Source organism: Harpia harpyja, chromosome 17 (assembly GCF_026419915.1).
Source record: "Harpia harpyja isolate bHarHar1 chromosome 17, bHarHar1 primary haplotype, whole genome shotgun sequence".
NCBI lineage: Eukaryota > Metazoa > Chordata > Aves > Accipitriformes > Accipitridae > Harpia > Harpia harpyja.
Window position 1 is genome coordinate 25,543,119 of NC_068956.1, and position 21,872 is coordinate 25,564,990.

The following is a 21,872-nucleotide window of genomic DNA, read 5'->3' on the forward strand; positions in this document are numbered from 1 at the left end:
ATGCTGAGTCTCCATTTAGTTTCCATTTCACTAGTCACTTTTGAAATTCATTTATTATGAGCAGTGTTGATGTAGTATGGTGAATCTTAACTCAGGATTTTATCTGTAGCATGACTTGAAATTTCTGCATAGTATGAAATATGTCCTGTCAGCACACTACCATTATCAAATGATGATGTAACTGCATACAAATGATCAGATTTACAGGACCAGGTCTATTTTCCATACAGCTGTGTTGATTGGTGTTAATTATGCTACTGTCTTTCAATGCTTTATTGATTGTGTCCCATGATAACCTTTCCCTGCTGTTGCTTACTACTGATGCCAGTCTAACTGTTTGATAGGTGTTTAGGTTACCCCACTTAACCCTTTTAAATACTGCTTTGATATTAGCTCTCCCCAGTCACCAGGAACTTCTTGTGTTCATATCTTTGTTAAAAGCAGTCATTAAATCCAAAGTTATTGGTTCATCTGCCCTCTACTCTTGAATGCAGGGTTTTAACTGAGGGGCTATTTAAAGCTCTCTCCAGTTACTGATGGCATTATCACTGTAGGATGTGAATCTTGCATCTCTCAATGCAGAGTAGAAGTAGTTGTCAAATACATTTGTCTTTTTTTGAATTGTTTAATAATTTTTGTCTGGAATGACCACTTATTGAAGTCATTGCTTGGTGTTCACTTATTCTTGTTCCATTTAGGGAGGAGCTCCTGTTGTCATAAACCTCACCATAGCTTTTTAATGTGTGTTTTTTCTTCCATCATTTGCTTGCATTTCTGCAATGTTAATTTGTATTCATTGCTATCAGTGTCTTTTTTCCCCATCTGTTATGTACTGTGGGTTTGTTTTACAGGTTTCTCTGCTGCTGCTGTCACTTTCCTTATCCAGGATTCTTCAACCAAAAAAGCTTCCTTTCATGGCTGTAGCACAGTGATTTTATTTAATTTTTTTTTTTGGCATGTAATAAAGCATCCCTTAGCAGGTCCTTTTTATATTTTTGTGTGACTATTTCCCCCTGCTCAGTTTTGCTCATGATTGTTTTTAGGTTTGAGAAATTCTTTCTAAAATATCCAATCAAGTAAATTAGATATTGGCTAAGATTACATATTGTTTTCCAACTGCAAAAGAAATTGGAGCATTGCCCTTTGCTTGTAGTGAATCATAATTTTCTAGTTAAATGGTTCACCTGTATCCAGTAGGAGTCCAATATAACATCAGCTAGAGTTGACTTCACTACTCTTTTGTGTTAAGCCATGAATAACGTGCAGACTTTCTCAAAGTCTTACTAGTAGAGTGGTTCTTCCAGAACAGATTCTCTGCTAGAATAAAATTCAATGTGACAATATTTTTCATAACTTCAAGGACATATGCTTGAGGAGTGCCCCATTCTGTTCCCTTACCTCATTTGATGGTTTTCTATCAAACCTCAGCCTTTGTCTCAGCTTGTCACTTGCCAATATCCCAGATTTTGCTTTTCTCTTTGGACATGTGGTGTCCATGGCTTTATCTTCTGCCCACCCTGTTTCTCTTAAGTACAGTGCTTTTTAGTGTTTATTTTTATCATGTGTTTGTCTGTTACCTTCTTAACCTTTAACAGAATTGAGCTTTCTTTTGAAAAAGGCAATTCTAATTTCTATTGAAATTGAGCCCAGTCATTGCCTTTGTAAGCAAGCTTTCAGGGGAACAGATTGTTTGCCCTTTTTAAAAAAGAAGCTATTCAAATATCAGCAGTATGGTGAAAGCATTGCTTTCTATTTCTAGCTCTGCAATACTTGAATCGCAAGTTTTTTGACAATTTGCGTTGACATGGGAGGCTCTTTTTTGTCGGTCAGACCTCTACAGTTGGCAGCTCTGAGTCCGTATGGCCTTTTGCAAGCCTGTGGTTGCTGCTAGGTTGCTGTGCAGACAAGGTAAACTTCATGAGATGGAGTTCATGCTGCGGTTGGTTTGGGGCTGGCTCTGGACAGCAGCTGAAGGAAAAGGACAGTAGCTGAGGTCAAAAGCTGATATACTTTCTCTTCTCTCATGCTTTGTGCGAGTCTTAGAAGCATAGTCTTAAGAAATGGCTGTTGCTGAGATAACCGGGTAGATTTTTATTAGTGAAAACAGCATGGACCTAGAAATTAACTTCTCGCTATTTGAAGCAAGTGACTTGTCAACATGTGGTCTTGCGCTGTCACCAGAACTGACTTGCACATCTAGCCTTGGTGAGGGTTTGCAAGGAGCTGTATGGGCAGAAGATGGCTCGCATGAGGTGCTCACATCCAAATGCCTGAGAAAGACCCACATCTTCCAGTGTTTTACTGTGCTTAGCATAAAAGTATTTTGGCAGCTAAGTATCTTGAGTACAGAACCTGCAGAATGATTTACTGGATGTATTCAGGTGGGTTATGGGAGTCTTACTCGTCACTGGTGAGGCTGCACCTCGAGTCCTGTGTTCAGTTTTGGGCCCCTCACTGCAGGAAAGACATGGAGGGGCTGGAGCGTGTCCAGAGAAGGGCAACCAAGCTGGTGAGGGGCCTGGAGCACAAGTCTTATGAGGAGTGGCTGAGGGAGCTGGGGTGGTTTAGTCTGGAGAAAAGGAGGCTGAGGGGAGACCTGATCGCTCTCTACAACTACCTGAAAGGGGGTTGTAGTGAGGTGGGTGCTGGTCTCTTCTGTCAGGTGGCTGGAGATAGGACGAGAGGAAATGGCCTCAAGTTGCGGCAGGGGAGGTTTAGGTTGGATATTAGGAAAAATTTCTTAACTGAAGGTGTTGTCAAGCACTGGAACAGGCTGCCCAGGGAAGTGGTAGAGTCACCATCCCTGGAGGTACTTAAAAGATGTGGTGCTTAGAGACATGGTATGGTGGTAGACTTGGCAGTGTTAGGTTTACTGTTGGACTTGATGATCTTAAGGGTCTTTTCCAACCTAAATGGTTCTATGGTTCTATGACTCTAAGTTACTGGTTTCCCTATCCATAACCACACCATTACTGAATTGTTTCTAAGGAGCAGCATCCCATCTGGAATTGAGTCCACAAAGCAGGAATCTGCTTGTAAATGCTTTGGGACAAGGACACTGTTTTCATTCATCAGTGTTGTGTGGCTTAGTATGAGGGATGCTACTCCAAGCATCCTTTCAGTACAAAGGATTACACAAATAAAATGAAGGATATAAACAAGGGCTAAGAAATGATCCATCTGCAATGACAGAATAGCAACAACTTCGCAAGCTCCTGGTTTAGCCTGCTTAAAGTTACTTGCAAAGAATCTTCTGATATGTTAATTATATTATTCATACTGTTTTTCTGAATTTCAAAACAAAGTGTGACCTTGATTTCAAAGTAAAAGTGCATGAAAGCACGCTGTGCTTATTTTTCATAATTAATCACATATAAGCCAATTTTATGGCAAAACAGATAAATGAGATGTCAGAATATTTGTTTGTAAATACTTTGCTTCAAGATGTTAGTGCAATTTGGGTCTTAGCTTTAACAAAATCCAGTGTTTCTTTCAGTTTCACTGTAGGATGAAAGCACAGCATGCAATACATGTTGCATTTAAGCTCTAAATGGATATACTGTAACTGGTCCTGAGCCTGTCTTGGAGGCTGAAGCCAGTGCTTTTCCAGAGATGGCTCAGAATATGGGCTTTTCTTCCCTTCCAAAGAGAAGACAAGCTTGAAAACATAGTTGTGTAACTTCAAAGAAGAGTGCACACATTGATGATGGCCCTTGTCTGGCACTGCAATGAAGTGTGCGGTGAGGTAGGTTAGGCTTGGGGCCAGTGCATCCTCCCATCCTCACCCCAGGGAGAGGTGAGGGGGTGCCATGGCAAGTCCCCCCTGCCACAGGACTGTTTCCAGAGTGGGTGGATAAAGACGCAGGGCCCTTGCCTTGGTGCCCATGCAGGCAGTGCAAGGCTATGGGGATGCTGTGGGATGAGCTCAGAGGTGCAGGAGACCCACTGCCAGTGCAGGGGGAGTTTGTACACCCCGGGCTCCCACTCAGCCAGGGCTTCTGTTACAGCAACCTCTGTCAGGACAACCAGAAAGCCACACTGAAACTAAATGGATAGAGCCATTTGACTAATAACAAATGCCCATGAACATCATATTCGGGTAACTTTGCATAACGAAGTTAACAGCTGGTGATGTGTGTATTATAAGTGCTTTTAAAATAGGATTTACTGAATTCTACTGTAAAGTGTCACAGGACGGTATTATTTTATAGCTTACTTCAGTTGTCTCTCTACCTCTGTCTAACAAGTCCTGGCGTTTAGTATCTGTTACATATGCAGTATAATAAGTTTCGGCATTAGGCTGCATTTGGTGCGTAAGCTAGTGTTAGTCTGAGTCTTATAGCCCTTCCTTCTAAGCTGCCAAGTGGTAGAGGATATAGCTCTGATGAGAGAAAACAATTTAAACTTTCTCAGTGAACCAGTTTTGAGAAGAGTTTTTTCTCAAATGCAGAGTTCCACACTGAAGCAGTGTGATTAAAAGCCTATGGGGGAATCAAGCATGGGAATGGTTTTAAGGAAGATCAAGGGACTGAATGCAATTTTTTTCTTCAAATGATAATTAAAGAAACAGCATCCTCATTAGCATAATACACTAAATGATAAAAAGAATTGGACAGATGCCTAATCTTGAAATGCTTCTTAATTTACAAGTACACATTTTAAAAAGAAAGCAATTGAGGTCTGTTCTTTCTAGCTGCCTGCCTGAATCATCAAAACTGCTGCTTATATAACTTACTGGCTCAAAGAGGGAAAAAAATGCACAGAAAAGTAGTTATGTACTCCAGGACACCATCCATACAATGTCTGTTGCACATGTATAGATACTAGAGCATCCACAATATTTCAGGTCTTCTGAGATCGGATGCCTACCAGACAAAATTACACATTTGAGCAGATATTCTCAACTGGGGCCATATGCAGCCTCAAAGGAGTTCAAAGGCAGCTACTGCAAAAATGAAACACTCATTTTTCTGTTGATTCTTGACTCTAATTATCTAGAAGGTGGCTCCTCTGAGTTTCTTATGATCACATGTTGAGCCACAGAGAAATGTATTTGAGAGTCCCATCAAGTTTAGGTTTTGAGAAGAATTTCTGAATTCTTGCTAAGCAAAAATGACTTTCTGGTTTTAATGAAATTATGAATCAAATGTGGCAAGGAGAAATAGGTGGCATTCACATTGATGCTTCCATGACTTACCTATATTCTGTTCTTGTTGAATGTAAGCTGCAATGGTGCAGTTTCTCTGTTTCACTTTAAATATCATCCTAATTCTGTTCTTTCACCATCACATCTCTAGGCTTCAGAAGGGTTTTGAAGTGAACCAAAATCTTGTGAAGTCTCAGAATTATGTTGCCATCTGTAAATGTGGTGAAGCTCATTAGATGGTGTCTACAGTGCTGAACGAGAGCTGGGTACGTGGCAGGGAGCAACTTGCTTGCACTGCTCGGTGTACCCTGCTCTATGCTGAGAGTTGTTCTGCACTACCCAGCCCTCACCTTGGGTCTCTGCTGGGACCCATACGCTGCCCTGTACAACATAATTATTCCTCTGTGTGCATTTTTTTCCATTTGAAGCTTGTGAAATATGGTGAGCACCAGAGCACTTCTTATACTGTGAAAAGGAGGGTATGTGCTGTGGGCACACAGGGTCAGCAAGAAGGCGTGTTGGGAGTGTTAAAACTCGCTGGGCTAGTGATGGGAAACTGTGTTGATGGGTGTGTGGGATCCAGACCTGATCTGGTCTTGTCTGTGCTGCTACTGAGAGTGGTCCCTGGTGTGAATACCCCAGACCACGCTGGGGTATTGCCAGACTGTTTAAAAAACTTACCTTAATTAAATGACAGTCCTCTCTTTGTCTGGTAGTGCTAGAGTGTGGATCTCTGGAAGACTAGAATGGGAATTACACTTCTGATAAGGTTAAGTGTATTGAGGAGAAAATTTTTTTTTTTTTTAGGAGTGAAAATGATTTCTCAGTGGGAACTGACTTGAATTATTCCACATGCAGCCCCTATGCAAGGTAGAAGTAGATTTTTCTAGCTGGAAGTAAACCTTTCCTTGTCAAATCCTAAAGCTTTTCTTCAGATGGAGAGCTGGTAACCACCACTTTGTGAAGGGGCTGTGGCAGCCAGAGAGCTGAGAGGTGGTAGGCTGGAGTAGGCAGTCTCTACCAAAGCAGTATCCTGCCCCTTTGAAGCTTGCATATTTTGATAAGTACAAATCTCAATTTAATGTTAGGTAATGAAAAATCTTCAGCTGATGAGTAACTTGACAAGGGCACTCCAGAAAGTCAGAAGACTTTTCAGCCCTCTGCTAGGTGACTGCTACCAGTCATAGTGTTAACTCTGTTGCAGACTGGGTTTGTTTGGCATTAAGACTGTTAATAAACAAGGTGGGTGATTGAATGCTTTAGAGTAAATACGAATGCTGCTCAGAAGATGTTATGGCAGGTAACTTGCTCAGTTTCCATCTTAACCTCTGAAGTAGTTTGGAGTCAAAGACCTGCCTGTTTGATTTTTCTAGTGTCTTAACACATCAAGCTGAACCTGATCCCTTTATATCCTGCTAATCTCTCATATATGCTGAAGTAGTAACCATGGAGCCAGAGAGTTCCGATATATAAAAGGCAGCACTATTGATCTTGCTGATGCAAGTTCAAAGCCCTATGTGGAAATATATGTGATAGTTCTGGAGAATGAATAAATGGAGCGGTACGTGCTAGGGTGTGCATTTTCAAGGCAATGCTGTATCTCATTCAGATCTGTAGTTGCCACAAGTGAGTTACTAAGACATATGAATATCCTTACTGTTAGCTGGTCTGAATGCTGGTAGTGCTTCAGCTATTCAAAAGCCAGCATTGCAGTCCATAGGGCTCTGCAGGCTTTCTTGGGGTTTTCTCTACTTGCATCCCTGTTCTCTGCTTACTGTGCCTGTGGCTGCTTAGTTGGGCACGTGGTACGGGATGGAGGGTGACCCTTCCTCATTCAGTTCAAGATCTTCGGGGTCCTTTGTTGGCATTGCATCTGGGTTTCTTTATCAGATGAGAAAGATGGGGACAGGGCACCACAGAGGTGTGTTGCTCTGCTGGGGTTGGGATGCAGTAGGAGTGTGCTCCTGGGCCTAGGGATTCAGTTCTTGCCAAAATTGCACATTTTCATCTAGTCCGTGTTCGCGGAGAGCTTGCTATGGCTTGTGCATGCTATAAGGACCAAGTTTGAAACAGTCTTTCTCACTTTCTGTTTTTCTAATAGATTTTAATGATGCTTATTGCAGTCCTGTTTTTTTTGTGGGTCTCCTGATATTTCATGATTTTTTTAATGCCTGATTTGCATACATGTTATTTATACATATGTGTATGAGCTTTTTCTAATCCCTACAGTCTGAGGAAAAAAAAAGCTGGAAAAAGTAATGCAACTCCCCTCAAAGGCTGAACTAACAATTGACAAATAAATGTATTGTAATTTATTTTTAATGATGAGATTTTGGAGGAATGACTAGTAATTTTTTAATTGCAGGGTTTTTCAATGTTAAATTTGTTCTACTTGTATTTGTTTTAATGACTCAAAGGTAAATAAATGTAGGCTCAGTTATTTTTCCTGCTGGAAGTAAATAGGATTGTAGTCTGGCACTTACATTTTTCTAGCATTCACGTAATTCCTGTCAGATCTCTTCTGTTTACATCGGAGCTGCAGTTATAGATTTGTCTGAGTTCCTCTGTTGGGATCCATCATTACAGTAGCTAGGAAGTTTCCCAGAAACATCAGCAATGATCCTCCTTTTCCTCTCAAGGGAAAGGTTTTAATTTTTTTCTGCAATGTCTTCATTCTTATTACATCACTGAATACTGGGATATAACCCTTCATGTTGTTTTTGACTTTCTGAAAAAAAAAAACCAAACCAAAACTTGCCAGAACTTTATTGTAAGCCTTTTGTCCACCCAAATATTACTCTGGGTATGAAAAGTTATCACATATAAAGGTGCCTCTGAAGGAGAGATTCAGGCTGCTTCTTGCTTAAGTGAATTTAACTCTTAAGGAAGGAAGAGGAGGTCTTCGCTGACATAATAAACCGTTCAAAAAATAAATGTGTAGGAAGCTTGGAGCCTGTCCCCCATTTTCTGATTTGCAAGAGCATTCTTCTCTGTCCCTGATGCTGCTTAAAAATTGGTTCCTGTAAATTTCAGAGGTTTATTAATTTGACTTGCATTAAAATGCTGTTTCTATGGAGTCAAAAGTATGGTTTGCATGCTGGTTCCATAAAAAGTAGAAGAAAAGTACATAGCTCTTCCACTCCCATGAGAATATCAGAAAAAATCAAGAATATACCAAAAGCCTTTCTTTAAAAGTAAAGAAAAAATGAAGTCTTTCTCCTAAATCCTCCTTAAGAATGCATTTGTTAGATATTAGTCACTTAGGGATTTTCTGAATGGAGGAAGCCTGAGTATAGGTATATAGCTGGCTTTAGAATGTAGATTTTTCTGTTTTCACTCATATGGGTAATATAAATATTTCATATATTTAGGGGTCTATGCTACTTCTAGATTAGAATAGAATATATGAAATTGTGAACCTGCCACAGGTTTTAAAGAAACCTACATTATTCTATTTTTGCTGTGAATATGTGTTCCAGTCTTACTAAATTTCAAAGACTACTTTGCTAAAATTTCCTGGGCAATTGGCTTGACATCCGCTAATTTAATTCCCATGTAGTGCTGTAATAGAATATAAATTAGAACTCTGGGGACTACTGATAATGTTCAGTGAAAATGAAACTTTGAAGGATATGAAAGGGATTGCTTTGCTTGTAGTGCAAGTAGTGACGGAGAGGTAGAACAGCGTTTGGGGGAGTAGATGAAGGAGCTTGAGCTATCTTACCATATCAAACTCGACCCCAAATGCAAAGAATTTCTTTGCATAAAATAATTTTTCCCCTGTATCATATAAATGATTGAGAATAAACTTGCTGAGATGAGTGAAAATAGGTGTTGACTGTCACCACCTTCTGCACCCCAAAAGTCAGCAACCAGATTTTTCTTTCATAAGTATCTCTCCTGGTCTTCCTCCATTTCCCTGTTCCCTCACCCTCTCCTATAAATTCCTGGCCTGATTCCCTTACCCTCCTCCTCACTTATTTTACTATCAGTAAAAAAATCTTTTGGAGCTGTTGGTTTTTTGATTCTCCACCTTCCTTCACCTGGGCAAAAGGGAAGACTATGGTGAGGGTTAGGAAATGTCATGTTGCCAAAAGGCTCATCTCCTAATTAGAAAAGAACAGGACCTAAACTATAATGGTCCATGTATAGATTCATACTGAGATGCTTTGAGAATAATGTTTCAGTTCAGTTAGAAAATTTTGGTGTTGCTCAACTGACCTGAAATTGTGTTAGGTGGTATCATAACCATGCAAGTCTGGATATAGGCAAGAGGGAGAGGGAAAGCTTATCTGTTGATAAAGGAAGAAGAAAGGAAGAAGGAAAGAGCCCTCAGAAAAATGACTCTGCTGTTGTTTTACCACTACTGATGGGTATCTTCAAACTTTGCTGTACTTGCCACATTTTCTTCTTCAACTTTTTCAGCTTTTTTTGCTTGAAAAAATTAAATGTTCTTGGATTTACGTTCTTGCTGTTGACACTGCACTTCACATGAAAAACATTTTATTTGAAACATGCTGATGTTTTTGCCCAGCCATAGCTTATAAATCCATCCTCTCTTCCCCATCCCTGGGTGGGGGTTTTCTTTTTAGTTCTGACTGGGACTGACCTGGTTTTACCACCTTTCACAGTTGCAGTTACCACTGCTAGGTCGGCTCTTTCCAAGACTACCTGCCTGATATCCTGCCATGCCATTCTCCACCTTAGCCCATCTCTGTGAATGGCTCATCAGTATTCCAGGCATGTAGCTAAAATAGATATTCTCCTTTTCTCTGCACATTTTACTGTGCAGAGGGTGAAGTTGACTACTTGCTGCCCACTCCTGCAGCAGGGAGTTACCTGCACATCATCCTACTTCAAATCCTGTCACTTTTCCTGTAACATCCCTTAGATATTCAGTGCCCCACTTTTGATGCAACTGCTTCCCCATCACAGTTGTTGTGATGCCTCTCCTCCCTGACCAAGACTGTAGAAAGTGCTTATCCTCAGCCCTGAATGCCCTTCACATCTTCACCTGATCCTTGGCCAGTTTGATGCCTCGCTCATCAATGACTTTTCTGTGCCTCTTGCAGCATTATTGTTTGTGTTATACCGCACTGCTTTTATCTCCAGAGATTGTCAACTGGTGAAGCTGGGTGGGAATGCTGGTGGTAATAGTTTTGCTGTGTAATAAGTTTTGTGCTTGATCAATACTGATGGGTCAGTTCTAATCTTGTCTTTTCTAATTCTGCAGAAAATCACTAGAAAGGAATTTAGAAAAATTTCAGTTTTCTGCCCTTTGACTCAAGCCTTTCCTGGTAATAACTATTCTCTTCTCAAAGATGAACTATTTATTAAGTGAACTCTATGGATTTATTTCAGCATTTTGGACTTTCATGATTAAGTGTATGACAACAGACTATTGGTCATGAATAAGCAAGAAAGCTACTTGTGGCTTGAATATCTTCTCTCACCTTGCACTGAAGCAGCTCCAGCAGCTCTACCACAATGTTACATCTGAGTTATATAGCATTCAGTTATGGACACCTGATTTACTCTGGCAGAGTCTTTTATTTGACACTTTGAAATGGTATGCTTTAATTTGTGCTGGCTGAAAAGGGGTTTTAAAATGCAAAATAATAATGCATAATGACATTGATATCTGAGAAGTGGTGCTTGTCAAGAGGCTCATTGGCTTCACTAACCGTTTGGAAGAAGCTGACCATACTTCTGGTTCTGCCAGGGTTTGCTGGCTCTTGCTGTCCATCTTGCGTGTTTAGAATTGGTTGGACATCCTGTATCAACTAGCCTTGTCCTTTAAATCTGCTGAAATCTGTTGTCATGGGTATCATGTCTCCCATCAGATCATCCTGTCTTCACCAGCAGGAACAGAAATGCTTCTCGTCTGACAGTCACTGCTTCAGAGACATTTCTTTTTCTTTTTTTTTTCTTTTGCTTTTCTTTTGCTTTTTCTTCTTGGTTTCAAAAGGCAGTGTGAATTGATTGGGAATCCAGTTTTCACATATTTACAATTCCATTAAAATTTCATTTCAGTGGGTTGAAACTATTGGGTCCTCATTGATTTATTATATTGAGAACACAACCTGTGCCCTCAGGAGTATAAAAACCTCAAGGCTATATTTCATAATACACCAAACTTTATTTCCTTTTTGTAAATATTGTTAAAGGAGTTTGGATTTTGCCTTAAATTGCTAGCTTTTTGTACTGCAAACTGCATTGATATAAAGGGTGCTGCTAGTATGACAATCCAGCTGGCTTATGCCATGTTCTTGGAGCAGAGGTTTTTTAGCTGTTGGAATTACAAAAAAACCCTGCCATTGCCACTTGATCCAAGGGAAGAATGAATTGCACTAATTTTGGAAAAAATGCATGTGTAAATCATTGATAGGACAATGTCCTGAAGAAAATTCTGCAGTACATAGTGGAATTGATACTCCTGGAATCTGGTCTATTAGGTACAAAGGTCTGTCAGAGTTGGAGCTGCCCTTTCCAGAATGTGTGGTCGTTCACATATGATTTGAGGACGCTACAAGGAGGATCCATTTCTGAGCACCTCCTGAAGGGCACTAGACTCATCCTTCTGAGCTGACATGTCACCTTTATTGCAAGAGAATGACTACACCTGTATGAAAGGACAGAGCAAGGCAGAGGTTCCTCTTTGCCTTTAATTGCCTAAAACTGTAAAGAGCTGCTCTTCACTAGAGAAGGTGGTCTGTCTCCATTCCTAGTGCAAAAGTTGGGCCTTGCTGATTAGTCTGCAAGCCCTCTTCCAGACACCATTTCGTTTATCCAACTCTATAGTCAATAATGGAACAGCCCATCTTTCTTTTGTGAGAACAACTAGGTGTATGCATTTCGTCATCAAAGTAAGGTGGAAGAGTTCATGCAACCTTATGTTGTTGCTGTAATAAAAGAATGTGCTCTATGAAATATCTTTAGAGGCCAGAAGAGATCTTTTTTTCTGCTGAGAAGCTGCTTTCCCACAGATCTAGTGAAACTCTGCCATCTCTGCTGCTTATTAACTTTTATACTCTAAGAGTTCATCTTGAGTTCTCTCTTCTGAGAGGCCAGAGAAAATTGCTTGGGACCTGGCAAAGAGAGCATGTCACCAGAGAGGTTTTCATATTCAGTATGTAATCCTCTTATGTGATATCAGTGATAAGCAGAGCCTTCATCTGTGTATACTATGGTCCTTTTTGTAGTCAGGATATTCTGTTAGTATGGTGGCTAATGCCTCCCTTCCCAATTACATGAATGCTACTTATTTACACAGCTTCAACTCTTTATTCTTGCTTCTAACTGATCATTTAGCAGAATGGCTGCTGGCGTGGCCCAGCTTTGCAGATTGCAGGAGGGCGCTCTGAATGACACACATCATTACACAGGCTCTGGCCCTGGCTGCTGGGAATTGTGTAGAAATAACATTAAAAATATCTGGCTCACTAAGGCTGAAAAACACAGAACTGAACCACTTGCCCTGGTTAACTATTAGTGTCACAGTGTCTTTGGGCATGGTGTTAAGCCACAGTAGGTGTAGTGAGTAAAATGAAATCTATTAGCAAAGTTGCAGGTCTATTGTAGCTAATTTAACCTAATTGTGCAAGAGAATCCTTGGCAGCTTTAACTGTGTCTTAGGATGGTACTTATCACTTGTTTTCATACATAATTTAATGAAACAATCAGTACAGTATGACCGCAAGCATGGTTTAAAGTTAAATGGAAATATAGAAGGGAAGGCATGAAACTGAGGTTAGAGAAAATAGACTAAGGAGAATAATTAGGTGAGAAGATTGGAAGGACACTAAGGGATAGGTAGGCAGAAATAAAACTTGGAGGATGAGGAGGAAATAAAATCCAGGAACCAACAAAAGCTTTCAATGAGCAAGGTGAAATGGTCTGCGGTACATTAGAAGCAGATACTGCTCAACACAGGCTCTATCTCAATGGTGCATGTTGTAAACTTGGAATAGGAGAGCTGGAAGGCATCTCGAGACATTATCTTTTATACTTCTCTTCCCCAGGGCAGGATCATGTGCACACTTTAAAATGTTGCTGACCCATTTTCATGTGCACTGAAGAGAATGCATGGCACTCATTAATTGCATGGGTACTCTTTTAGACTGGCTCTGCTCAGGCATCTGGAAATATTTAATTGATACCGAGCATGACTGGAGGATGGATCCAGGTACTAGAATAGTCCCCTCAATACAAGTAACTTGGTAAGTAGCCATGTATGTACATCAGATACCAGTATCAGAATGGGGAAACCAAACCTTCAGAAGAAAATCTCTGTGCTGCTGGGAATAATTTAATCTTCAACAGCAATGTAAATGAACTGAAGTTGTTTTTGCTGAAGGACATCTTGGTTTTTAGCATCCACAGAATTGGTCAATGGAAGGTAGCTAGAGAGAAGGACATTAGTAATCAGAGCCTCTCTCTCAGTGTTTGGGAGTTTTGGTTCTCACCAGAGATATGTTACTGGTGTGATTCAGGACCTTTTGCCAGGTCGATGGACATCCCTATGCTTCTGTTTCCCTACTTGCCCCATGTTTGAATTACTGGTCCTTAAAGCTGGATCTAGAATAAAAAGTCCCAGGCTTGTAAATACAAGAGTTATAGAAGATAGGTCATGCATATAAGCTGTAGTTGTTTAGGACATACTTAGAGGGATATAAAGTAAAACCTCAAATGTAAGAGCTCATTCAGTCTTTAATGGCTGGATCTGAGGTCACAATCATGGAATCATAGGTGAGGGAGTGTTTACTCCTTGTATACTCTCTGCATTACTCTCACACCTCTCCCCTTTCTTTACTTCCCTCCATCTTTTTTTCCCCCCCTTTTTTTTCTCAGATTTGCATAGGATTGCCTCCCTTCCCAGACTGCCACCTCTAGCCGAGCTCAGAGGGTCCTTGACCATTTCAACTCTGTCCAAGCTGTGGGGTTTCTCAGGGTTGTCCCATTGCACTGACAGCCACACACCTTGGTTCCTGCGGCCTGATCCTGCACAGAGTAGAGGTGGTGCTGGCTAGTTGTTCCTGCTCAAGAAGCTTTAAAGAGCAGGATTTTTAATCCTTCTTGTTTCCCAGTGCAGGTACAGTCAGGTGAGACTGTTTTCCAGTTTTAGAAGAAAATTAGACTTTGTTGCCATACAGAGAGGGAGGGGGAAATAAAGGATTATTAAATGGTGGCAGCTGGGCAAAACTCTCACATTTAGCTATTTTGTATTTTTGCAGCTGAGTTGCATAAGTGACAGGTGACAGCTCTGTGCTTGTCTCCTTGTGGGCTGGTAAAAGTGGTAGGGAGAACTGCGCATGAGGCTTCTCATGGGGGAGAGGTAAGGTGGCTGCCCAGATACTTCAGGTCAGTGCTTCCGCAGTATTTTTTGAGCCATAATTGCTGGATTTCCCTGCTGGCGCAGGGGGATCTGTGAGCAAGCGGCTTCCTGGCAGGATTCTGGGAACAGCACCAAAACCCACGACAGGCAGCAAGCAGGTTTTGTGCTCTGAGTCAGAAGCAGCCTGAGAAGATGCAGTCCTCAAAGCACCTACCCGAGACGGGGAAGGGGATCTGTGCGAGAAGGATATTTCCAGCCTGAGGTTCAGAGCTTGGGGAGGGAACCTTCTCCTGCCAGCATGCTTGGTGAGTCTGCAGGTCAGCTGCTGGTTTTGGTGAAATCACAGGAGAGGGGAGGTTGCTGCCTTTCACCACCATCACCCTGAGCCAGCTCATCCTTCTAGCTATTTCTGTCTGCGCTTATCTATAGCATCATCCCCCTCGTGCCTGTGTACCTGCCAAGCATTCAGAGCAGGCACTGCTGTGGCAGCCTCCTTCTTTTTCTCCAGCCTGGAGGATAAATGACTGGATTGCTTTTTTTAATTGTTTCTCTGCATCAAGAATTTACAGCGGGAAAGCTAAGTTGGAGAAACGCTTTCAGGAGCAGGTGGCCGGGTTGACAGATCCCCTCTTGTTCTTAGCTCCTAGGGAGGTCCTGTAGCCTGGCCCTTGCCGGGCTCTCTTGCTGCCCCGTGCATCGGAGCTCTTTTTGAAAGCGATGGTTTCCTGGAGTGAGATGTGGTCTCAGGTAATGACAGCCAAAGTTTGGATGCGAGAGAGAAGACCTGGATCTGACTTGCTTGCAAGGCGACCCAGAACAGAAAGCTGAGTGCTTGGGTGAGTTCACAGCAACCAGCTTGTGCAATGCAGGACTCTACTCTTCTTTGTTATAGACTGAGTTATTCTATGTAAAAAATAACAGTATCAAAAATCCTAGCATCTCTATAGTACATGCTATCTGTATGCTCTATGTGTTGTTTTGTTTAGTTTGGGCTGTGAAGTAGACTGTGCTCTGTGTTTAGTACAGCTCACTGTGGTTTGTGACTTTGTTCCCAGGTGGGAATCTCAGTGTTTGCATCTGGAGTCATGCAAACACATGCAGACGTGCAAAACTTAGGTCCTGCTTTTGAGTGTCCGTTACAGCACTGGTTTGAGCCAGTACATTTCACTCAGATTGGGAAACTGGAATTAAAGCAGGTCTTCTGTCACTTCAGTGTATGACTTCAGAGGGACTGAAGCATAGATAACATGTATATCTGGAACATACTGCTTCTGATCCTTAAAATACAAGGTGTAGACATAACGGGATACAGTTTCAAAGCACCTTCTCCACAATTACTTTATTGGTGAGGTGGGAAAAGAGATCAAATAATAAGAACTTTTTTAGTTTGAATAATCAGGTCCTAAAGACAGATTTTTTTTTTTAATTTTTTTTTTTAATAACCAGACTATATTTCAATGTGAGGCTTTCAGGGCTCCCCAGATATTTTCTTCTATCCTTCCACTGACTGAAACTGTCCTTGTAACGTTTGGAGTAAGACTTGGATTCAGATATCCTACATAGATATTTCTGTTTGTCAAATCTGTAATTTACATATGGATTCTTACGGCAATATCTCCAGTGGAAGTTGTTTTGATGAGCGAGAAACGTTGCAGGATGTGGAGTATCTAAATATCTAAATTAATATATTGTTTCTTTCAGTGTTTGTAAAATACTTCTATGCTGTAGGCAGCTATTGATTTACAAAATTTGACTTTAAAACATTAATAGTTTTTAGCACTTCCACAACAGTATAAAGATATCTGTAGTTGGCTCCTGCCCAGAAGGAGCATTTGGGCTGAGATTGCTTTGCCTTGCCAGCTATGGTCTGGATGATGTTTCTGGCCAGAAGCAGAGTCCTCAGCTTTTTGGCTTAGTTTCCTAGTGGACTATGAAGTTAAACCTGGCAGGTCCAAGGAAGACTGTGTTTTACCCTGATTGTTGGAAATTATCCACCTTTACTTGGGATGAGTCAGGCAGGTTTCTGTATATATGTATATTAAGGGTTTTTAAAATCCATAAGTAACAATGTTCTATTTTCCTCTCAATCCGTAAGTACAGGTACTAGTTCTTACATTGCCCTTGTCATGAATTGATGAGAAAGTCCTTTACAAATGGGATCACTGCCACTGCACCATTGCACACATTCAGGAATGACAGGACAGGAGGTGGGAATTATTTTGTCTCATTTTTACCATCTAAAAGTTGAACTGGTCATTCAGGCTCCCACCACGTCAAAGGGAGAGGTGCACAGTTCATCACACTCTGGAGGAGCTTCCTTCCCTTTGAGTATGTGATGTCTACGGAGTTAAATAGCTTAATTCTCCAGCTCAGTCCCAGGTCCTGGATCAGATAGGCTGCGTTTCTTTGCTTCAAACGCTTGCCTTTTGGAGACAAATAATTATTTCCCTCTGAGACAAAACCCTTGTTAGTTTTGAGGCCAACTTACTGAGGGGGCTGGCACTGGAGGAGTTAAGGGTGACACCACACCAGGTCTGGCTCCCCGCATTGTATACGGTCCTCCAGTGCTGTCCCAGCACAAGGGTTACCAAAAGCACCCACATGCCCATGTCTTGCTCCAAGACATGCAATACACCCTTCATGCAGTTAAATGCTGCTCTGGTGAGCTGCAACACAGGCCTCATGTTCTATCAGGAAATTTTGAATGGAGAAAACAACCAGTTGCCACATGGCACCTTGAGCTTAAGCAAAGCACTTAATGTATGGATGTGACTAGGTGGGTGTAGACAGGGGTGGCTGTGTGGGTGCTTTGAGGATGAAAGACCCGTGTGTGGGGTGGGTGTCTTTGGCAGGGTAGACACTGTCTCTGTTGGCCAGGGAAGTGCTTACCTGCTGAGCTCAGCTAGATGCATTTCAGGCAGCTGACAGATGGACCACATCTCACCTGGCGTGACTTGTACAAGGTCACTTCAGTGGGTGAGTGCCAAAGCTGGATGCAAAAGCCAGGCCCATGTGTTAGTCCTGAGGACACATCACCTCCCCAGCACCCAAACAGCCCTGCCTTGTTTGCGCTTCCCTCATTCTCGTGTGGTTTGTGAAATGCCTGGTTTAAACACCAGTGCCTTCATGCCCTACAGTGGGTCTGAGTGGGCAGTGCTTAGCACCACGGCTACATGAGGATGTGAAACCAGCCTTGCCTGCAGGATGAGAGGAAAAAACAAGGGAAAAATGGTTTTTCTAGATTTTGCAAATCACAGCTAAGATCCTGTTGTGCAGCAAAGGCAGCAGGTGCCTGGCACTGTCAGAGTGGTCATGGTGGCCTTAACCGATCTTTTACCAGCCACTAAACCACAAAACATTTGTGAACACTGCTGCAGTGTGCTCCTTTGCTTTCCAGTTCCTATGGAAACAAGCTGTAAGAATGTCTAAAATAAGTACAGTACTTTGAAACTATTATTATTTTGATCTTTCTTTTCCCCCAAAAAATCTCCTTTACCACTTTTCTGGCTGAATTTTTAATACATTAAAAAGGTCATTGTCATTATCTGGCAACAGTGTGCTACCCAGCTTACCCAGGTTTCTGCATCCTGGGCTGTGATGGATCCCAGGATCTGATATGGAGATCAGTGCTTTCTTCTTCCATACTCCCTGCTCAATGGGGTGGCAGGTTGTGGGTGTAAGTGTCAGATAGATATATATATAGATATATATATATAGGGGTGTGTGCGTACACACACTGAAGGGGGCTTGGCTCCAGCTCCCTTTCTTCCCCATGTAGTGAATAGGACAGTTGTTTGCCACAACAGGTGAAGGCGCAAGCTTATTCCCAGCTCCTTTTAGGATCATGGCATAGTGTTGGCTGGGAGGGCGTGCTGGATGTCATCTAGTCCAGCTGCCCATCGAAGCAGAGCCCTCTTCATTGGAGGTGCAGGAGATGGTTGTGAGCCAGACGGAGACATCCTGCAGGTCCCCTTTGCCCTGTGGCAGGGTCAGTGCTGGAGCAGGCCATGGGCTGTTTGGGACAGCTCTTGCAAAGGAAATTACTTGTTCTACCCAAAAGGATGCTCATACTGGTAACTGAAAACCAGGCTGTGTCTTTAAAGCACTCTTCACAGTGCTCCTGTGGTTTCCTTGTAAAGCTATCATCTCCCCTAGAGCAGTCTCCCTGACCTTAGTAATGTCTAGGATTTTCAAAGTAGCCATGTCCCATTTTGAAAAGCCACTTTTGACAGGAGAGCTTTAGAAGAGCTAGGGCTAAATCTAGTAAAGGTCTAAAAAGCCTTATATAAAGCTAGGTGCTAATTTTTGCTCATTTTTAGGCTTCTGGCTTCTTGCAGCACCCTGCCTCAGAACCAGTGTTAGATACCAGCAGAAGAGCTGGAGATGCATCTTTGACATTCAAGGGGGAAGCAGGCACTTAAATCCAGAAAAGCACTTCAGGAATTTTGGGGCAGTGCCAAAACCCATGACACCCCTATGTGCTGGATACATATTTCCCTCGGTATCTGCATTCCCCGAGCGTCTTCTGGTCTGGGGATCTACACATCTGCTGTTTCTGTATGGCCCTGCTGGATCCCAGCAGTGGAAGTAACTACAAAAGCAGGTTTGAAATGAAAGGGAGTTGACACTGGAGCAGTATTTTTCATGACTGCACATCCTAGACAAAACATATTCCAAAGAGTCATGATGGTATGGATCTAACTGATGTTATGCTTTAACATTAAACCATGTCTCAGCCATTTGAGAAATGTGGGCATCTGTTTGAATCCTATTCCAAATCATCAGGCCAAATTCTGCTCACGGGGTTACATGTGCAGAGCCAGCGAGCAGCTTGCTGTGTAATTATGCACCCTGGTTTACGTTGCTGCATGTTTAGTCTTTGCATGATGCTTTATGTGCTTGTGGCAAGCATAGTGGCAACACCAGATCTGTTTTATTTTGGTGCAACACCAAAGGCCCATAGAAGAAATACGAGTCTAATCTTAGGGACAGAAGAAAGTTTTATAGACTGATTTCAGGCTTGCTATCATAGTGGAGTTAAACACTCATTAACCAAGTAGACAAATTAAATTGTAAATGCTGGTCCAGAAAAAGTATTGTGAAGCCTGGCATTTGCATTTCATATCTGCGAAGATCCTTCCTGGCTGGAATAACAAGCGTTGGCTCCAGCACTAAAGCAAATACTGAGAGAGATGAGAATCGTGAACTCTGGAGCAGTAGTGGATTATAAAGAGAAATTGCTGTTTTAACATGGAAATGCAAGGCTGAGATTTTGATTGCAAGGGCTCTTCTTGAACTGCTTGGAGCTGAGCTGCTGTAGATGTAACCTTTCTAACCCAATTGATAAGTTCATGTGTATGCACAGTATCGAGGTCATTCACATTTACCCTGAGTAGCCCAGAAATGAATGTGCTAAGACTTCAAAATATGTTGCCTTTCGACCCTTTCATTGTAGCAGATTTCTCTCTCCCGCTCCTTGTTCATCTATGCATTTTATGCTGGAAAAAACCCCAAGATATCACCTGATATGCACAGATAACTGATAAATGAAATGCTAAATAAACAGCTACACGGATGAGAGAGTAAAGGGCAGTTGGAGATGTATATACCTGCAAGTATGAGGGACAGGTAAATCACTGCAAATTTGTTTAGCAGTCATGGGAATTTTGGAAATACCTTCAATTTGAGAAGGGCAGTATTGCAATGATTTAAAAGTATTATTCTGGCATATGCCATTAGATAATGTTAAATACCAACCATAGTCAAGTAATTGTTAAACTCCCTTAAGAGAAAAATTGTAAGTTATCTTGAAGGTAATGGACTCATGAGGAATGTATGTGTGTGGTTCAATAAAGGAAAATCACAGAACATAAAAGTGATTTTTAAAGGTGACATTTGCACATGTACATTATTATTAATTTTGTCCTGGTATTGATATATTTCATAGCCTCCTAGTCTTGCCTACCACACCAAATAAATTTTCTTGGGCCCCAGTGATGTCAGACATACCGAACGTGGCATGAATGGTAATGATAGATGGTCGTACTTCAAACTGAGACATAGTGTCCATTGGGTTCCCACAGGAATTCGCATCAAGTCTGGTTGTAACTAATGATCTGTGAATACAAAAATCAATTGAATTGGAAGGCAGTGCTGGACTGGGAGGTATTGCAAGCTCTGCTGATGACAGAGAGAAGTTTATAGCTGGGGAACTAGAAATACTAGATTTCTTATCTGTAAGGCTCAAAGATGACAAATGTAAACAGATCTGTGGAAGATGATCTGAAAATACGTAAACAGTAGTGCTAGGAAAGAGAAGAGCTGAAGAGAAGGGCTGGAGCTGAAGCGAGACATACACCTCTGCAAAACAGGTCCTAGCCTGTTTTACGTTGGGTAGCTGGGGCAGTGGGTTGAGTTGCTCTCTGCACATATCTACAGTTCCCCACTTGTCGTAGATCTGAGACTGCTATAGAATTAAAATCACTGGATGAAACCCAGCATTTAACTTTTAGATGGCTAAAGCTGACTCTAAGATGGATGTGCCATAGGGAAGAGGAAAAGAAGCTGCCAAATTTGCCATGTGGCTTGGGACTCTTGGGCAGTCTGGTGGCCATACACAAGGTCTGAATTTTCTTCAAAATAATGCACTGAGTGCAACTTATTTCTGGCATGTTTTAAAATGTGGACAACTGCATTCCTTGTTTTTTAAAATGACTCTTTTTTTTTTTTTTTTGAAACAATCTTTTTCTTTGCACGATGTTGCAATGCAAAGAAAGGCCAGTGAGTAGCAGAGGTGTGAGCAGAAGGGTACTGCCACGGAGTCCCATTAGGATAGATGGGGAGGAAAAAGCAGAAAAGGCAAGAACAACCCCTGACACAGCCACCCTCACTGAAACATGGGTCTTGGGTCATGTTAGTTAAAGTGGGTAAGAAGAGGGACAGCAGTCAATGCAGGTTTTGATGTCAGAATTAATTTTGTCAATCAATACACTTTGCCTAATCAAATATCTGTATGCCTTCAAGGATTAACACTTTTGTATTTAATTTATCTGTCCCTGGTTAGGATCAGAGTCAGGGTAGATTATAATAATATCCACTTTAACTTTGATTCTGTGTTTCCTCGGCTAAAACACGACATAAGTTTTGTTGTCTCAGAAAATGCTTTTGCACATACCTAATGCGTGTGTGTGAATCCTCCCCCTCCTTTCCTAGCCGCAAAGAGCATCGGTTTGCGTAGATGCCCCAGGGAATTACATTTTAGCGCATCATTGTGTTTGAAATTCCAGATTTCTTAAAGTGAACCTACAGCCTATTCTCTCTTCAACCACATAAGATACTTTTTTTTTTTAGATTAGAAGGATGCAGGACTTAAAAGAAAGGAAGATTTGCTAG

General features: G+C 41.6%; 1 protein-coding gene across 4 annotated transcripts in view; it reads left to right on the top strand.

The window, feature by feature from the left end:
- Positions 1–21,872, top strand: part of MTUS2 (microtubule associated scaffold protein 2) — a 309,423-nt gene that overhangs the window by 11,993 nt on the left and 275,558 nt on the right. The window contains exon 2 of one of the 4 annotated variants that reach the window (XM_052813038.1): positions 15,121–15,316. The exons of 2 other annotated variants lie outside the window; for them this stretch is intronic. The gene's annotated coding sequence lies outside the window, so the exon portion shown is untranslated. Of the gene's footprint in view, positions 1–14,746; positions 15,317–21,872 lie in introns of those variants that run through there. One more of the 4 variants, XM_052813039.1, reaches the window with a different exon arrangement.